We start from the raw sequence: 6,000 nt of genomic DNA, 5'->3' as shown, positions 1-6,000 counted from the left end.
AAGAAGGATTGAAAACAGGATCGTTGTCATCTAGAATGATGGGGGGGGGGGGGGGGTCACTGGACAATGAGGGCTCCAGATATTGGCAGGGGATAGTAGTTAGGAAGGTAGCGCCAATTTTCCTAAAGATGTGGAAAGGGCGGCCTTATCTGTAAGTAGCGGAGGCCTTCGCAGTGGACGAGAGGAGGGATCCACTAGTGTTTTGGAGCGTCTGTCATGATAAGTGCGGAGTATGGTAACGGAGACACTACAGTGCACCATATTCCCATGTTTGTAGAGAATTGTAGCACAACCCAATACAAATGAATGGAACTGAACTTCAGTACCTGCAAGTGGCAGATTGGGATTTGTACTGAAACTAGATAAAATAAAGGGGCTGTAGTGCATCAGTAGGCAGACCCCTGCAGATCAGTGAGTGCTAGCATATCTTTACAATAGTAGATAATTCATCAGTTGTACACACAGCCAAAGAAGCATTCTACTATGTGCCCAATAGAGGTCAGCAAAGTTCTACTGAGTTGTACACAGCTGGTCTGGATGCATTCTACTATGTGGCCAGCAGAGGTCAGCAAAGTTCTATGAGTTGTACACAGCAGGCCTGGGTGCATTCTACTGTGTGGCCAGCAGAGGTCAGCAAAGTTCTAGCAGTGATGGCTCTAAATAGGTCAGTGCCCCTAAGCAGAGGCAGTAGCTGTATGTGACAGTCGGGCAGTGTGAGGTCTAAATTTAGGAATGTATGTCAGTCAGTGTGCCATGTGAGTCCAGGTTTGGTGGTGTACACAGCTCTTTCATGGTGGCTGCACATTTGGGTTTTATCTTTTCCACAGACTGCACAGAACATACAGTACCTGACTCAGAGCCAGGGATGATCTAGGACCCATTAGAGAAAGATCACAGCATCCTCCCCACCATCCGCCTCCACCGCTGCTGAACACTAAATCCCAATCAGTCTAATGTGTCCTCACTGGAAGTTCATGTCAGCCCCGAGTGACCGACAGCACAAAAAGATGCAAAACAATCCATAGATCTATGCGAGTAGTGCACCCCAAACAGTGTGGGTAGAGCGGGCCATGTCATGACTCTGCATCTCCACATATGAATACCGTATTACAACTATGTAAAAAGTTAAGTCTCTGTGCATACATTACTTATCATGTATTATACTCCAGAGCTGTGCTCACTATTCTGCTGGTAAATTCACTGTGTACAGTGGGTACGGAAAGTATTCAGACCCCTTTAAATTTTTCACTCTTTGTGTCATTGCAGCCATTTGGTAAATTCTAAAAAGTTCATTTTTTTCTCATTAAAGTACACTCTGCACCCCATCTTGACTGAAAAAAAAACAGAAATGTAGAAATTTTTGCAAATTTATTAAAAAAGAAAAACTGAAATATCACATGGTCATAAGTATTCAGACCCTTTGCTCAGACACTCATATTTAAGTCACATGCTGTCCATTTCCTTGTGATCCTCCTTGAGATGGTTCTACTCCTTCATTGGAGTCCAGCTGTGTTTAATTAAACTGATAGGACATGATTTGGAAAGGCACAAACCTGTCTATACAAGACCTCACAGCTCACAGTGCATGTCAGACCAAATGAGAATCATGAGCTCAAAGGAACTGCCCAAGGAGCTCAGAGACAGAATAGTGGCAAGGCACAGATCTGGCCAAGGTTATAAAAGAATTTCTGCATTACACAAGGTTCCTAAGAACATAGTGGCCTCCATAATCCTTAAATGGAAGAAGTTTGGGACCACTAGAAATCTTCCTAGACCTGGCCGTCCAGCCAAACTTAGCAATCGTGGGAGAAGAGCCTTGGTGAGAGAGGTAAAGAAGAACCCTAAGATCACTGTGGCTGAGCTCCAGAGATGCAGTAGGGAGATGGGAGAAAGTTCCACAAAGTCAACTATCACTGCAGCCCTCCACCAGTCGGGCCTTTATGGCAGAGTGGTCCGACGGAAGCCTCTCCTCAGTGCAAGACATATGAAAGCCCGCATAGAGTTTGCTCAAAAACACATGAAGGACTCCGAGACTATGAGAAATAAGATTCTCTGGTCTGATGACAGAAGATAGAACTTTTTGGTGATAAGTCTTAGCGGTATGTGTGGAGAAAACCAGGCACAGCTCATCACCTGCCCAATACAATCCCAACAGTGAAACATGTTGGTGGCAGCATCATGCTATGGGGGTGTTTTTCAGCTGCAGGGACAGGACGACTGGTTGAAATTGAAGGAAATGAATGCGGCCAAGTACAGAGATATCCTGGATGAAAACCTCTTCCAGAGTGCTGTGGACCTCAGACTTGACCGAAGGTTCACCTTCCAACAAGACAATGACCCTAAGCACACAGCTAAAATAAAGGAGTGGCTTCAGAACAACTCTGTGACCATTCTTGACTGGCCCAGCCAGAGCCCTGACCTAAACCCAATTGAGCATCTCTGGAGAGACCTGAAAATGGCTGTCCACCAACGTTCACCACCCAACCTGACGGAACTGGAGAGGATCTGCAAGGAAGAATGGCAGAGGATCCCCAAATCCAGGTGTGAAAAACTTGTTGCATTATTCCCAAGAAGACTCATGGCTGTACTAGCTCAAAAGGGTGCTTCTACTCAATACTGAGCAAAGGGTCTGAATACTTATGACCATGTGATATTTCAGTTTTTCTTTTTTACTAAATTTGCAAAAATTTCTACATTTCTGTTTTTTTTTCAGTCAAGATGGGGTGCAGAGTGTACTTTAATGAGAAAAAAAATGGCTGCAATGAAACAAAGAGTGAAAAATTTAAAGGGGTCTGAATACTTTCCATACCCACTGTATATACATTACTTATCCTGTACTGATCCCGAGTTACATTCTGTATTATACTCCAGAGCTGCACTCACTATTCTGCTGGTGCAGTCACTGTGTACATACATTACATTACTGATCCTGAGTTACATCTTATATTATACTCCAGAGCTGCACTCACTATTCTGCTGGTGCAGTCACTGCAAACATACATTACATTACTTATCCTGTACTGATCCCAAGTTACATCCTGTATTATACTCCAGAGCTGTGCTCACTATTCTGCTGGTGAAGTCACTGTGATCATACATTACATTACTTATCCTGTACTGATCCTGAGTTATATCCTGTATTATACTCCAGAGCTGCACTCACTATTCAGCAGGTGGAGTCACTGTGTACATACATTACATTACTTATCCTGTACTGATCCTGAGTTATATCCTGTATTATACTCCAGAGCTGCACTCACTATTCAGCAGGTGGAGTCACTGTGTACATACATTACATTACTTATCCTGTACTGCTCCTGAGTTACATCCTGTATTATACCCAAGAGCTGCACTCACTATTCTGCTGGTAGAGTCACTGTGAACATACATTACATTACTTATCGTGTACTGATCCTGAGTTATATCCTGCATTATACTCCAGAGCTGCACTCACTATTCTGCTGGTGGAGTCACTGTGTACATATATTACATTACTTATCCTGTATGGGTACAGAGTTATATCATGTATTATATTCCAGAGCTGCACTCACTATTCTGCTGGTGAAGTCACTGTGTACATACATTACATTGTACTGATCCTGAGTTACATCCTGTATTATACTCCAGAGCTGCACTCACTATTCTGCTGGTGGAGTCACTGAGTACATACATTACATTACTTAGCCTGTACTGATCCTGAGTTAAATCCTGTATTATACTCCAGAGCTGCACTCACTATTCTGCTGGTGGAGTCACTGTGTACATACATTATATTACTTATCCTGTACTGATCCTGAGTTACTTCCTGTATTATACTCCAGAGCTGCATTCACTATTCTGCTGGTGCAGTCACTGTGTACATACATTACATATCCTGTACTGATCCTGAGTTACATCCTGTATTATACTCCAGAGCTGCACTCACTATTCTGCTGGTGAAGTCACTGTGTACATACATTACATTGTACTGATCCTGAGTTATATCCTGCATTATACTCCAGAGCTGCACTTACTATTCTGCTGGTGAAGTCACTGTATACATACATTACATTGTACTGATCCTGAGTTATATCCTGCATTATACTCCAGAGCTGCACTCACTATTCTGCAGGTGGAGTCACTGTGTACATACATTACATTACTTAAACTGTACTGATCCTGAGTTACATCCTGTATTATACACCAGAGCTGCACTCACTATTCTGCTGGTGGAGTCACTGTGTCCATACATTACATTACTTATCATGTACTGATCCTGAGTTACATCCTGTATTATACTCCAGAGCTGCACTCACTATTCTGCTGGTGGAGTCACTGTGTACATACATTACATTACTTATCCTGTACTGATCCTGAGTTACATCCTGTATTATACTCCAGAGCTGCACTCACTATTCTGCAGGTGGAGTCACTGTGTACATACATTACATTACTTATCCTGTACTGATCCTGAGTTACATCCTGTATTATACTCCAGATCTGCACTCACTATTCTGCTGGTGAAGTCATTGTGTACATACATTACATTACTTATCCTGTACTGATCCTGAGTTACATCCCGTATTATACTCCAGAGCTGCACTCACTATTCTGCAGGTGGAGTCACTGTGTACATACATTACTTATCCTGTACTGATCCTCAGTTACATCCTGTATTATACTGCAGAGCTGCACTCACTATTCTGCTGGTGCAGTCACTGTGTACATACATTACATATCCTGTATTATACTCCAGAGCTGCACTCACTATTCTGCAGGTGGAGTCACTGTGTCCATACATTACATTACTTATCCTGTTCTGATCCTGAGTTACATCCTGTATTATACTCCAGAGCTGCACTCACTATTCTGCTGGTGGAGTCACTGTGTACATACATTACATTACTTATCCTGTACTGATCCTGAGTTACATCCTGTATTATACTCCAGAGCTGCACTCACTATTCCGCTGGTGCAGTCACTGTGTACATACATTACATATCCTGTACTGATCCGGAGTTACATCCTGTATTATACTCCAGAGCTGCACTCACTATTCTGCTGGTGAAGTCATTGTGTACATACATTACATTACTTATCCTGTACTGATCCTGAGTTATATCCTGTATTATACCCCAGAGCTGCGCTCTCTATTCTGCTGGTGGTGTCACTGTGTACATACATTACATTACTTATCCTGTACTGATCCTGAGTTATATCCTGTATTATACTCCAGAGCTGCACTCACTATTCTGCAGGTGGAGTAACTGTGTACATACATTACTTATCCTGTACTGATCCTGAGTTACATCCTGTATTATACTCCAGAGCTGCACTCACTATTCTGCTGGTGCAGTCACTGTGTACATACATTACATATCCTGTACTGATCCTGAGTTACATCCTGTATTATACTCCAGAGCTGCACTCACTATTCTGCTGGTGCAGTCACTGTGTACATACATTACATATCCTGTACTGATCCTGAGTTACATCCTGTATTATACTCCAGAGCTGCACTCACTATTCTGCTGGTGCAGTCACTGTGTACATACATTACATATCCTGTACTGATCCTGAGTTACATCCTGTATTATACTCCAGAGCTGCACTCACTATTCTGCTGGTGCAGTCACTGTGTACATACATTACATTACTTATCCTGTACTGATCCTGAGTTACATCCTGTATTATACTCCAGAGCTGCACTCACTATTCTGCTGGTGGAGTCACTGTGTACATACATTACATTACTTATCCTGTACTGATCCTGAGTTATATCCTGTATTATACCCCAGAGCTGCACTCACTATTCTGTTGGTGGAGTCACTGTGTACATACATTACATATCCTGTATTATACTCCAGAGCTGCACTCACTATTCTGCTGGTGCAGTCACTGTGTACATACATTACATTACTTATCCTGTACTGATCCTGAGTTACATCCTGTATTATACTCCAGAGCTGCACTCACTATTCTGCTGGTGCAGTCACTGTGTACATCCATTACAATACTTAT

The sequence above is a fragment of the Phyllobates terribilis genome, unplaced genomic scaffold (genome assembly GCF_046119375.1).
Source record: "Phyllobates terribilis strain yellow unplaced genomic scaffold, ASM4611937v1 Scaffold_5__5_contigs__length_657084704, whole genome shotgun sequence".
NCBI lineage: Eukaryota > Metazoa > Chordata > Amphibia > Anura > Dendrobatidae > Phyllobates > Phyllobates terribilis.
Note: the sequence above shows the minus strand (reverse complement) of the source record.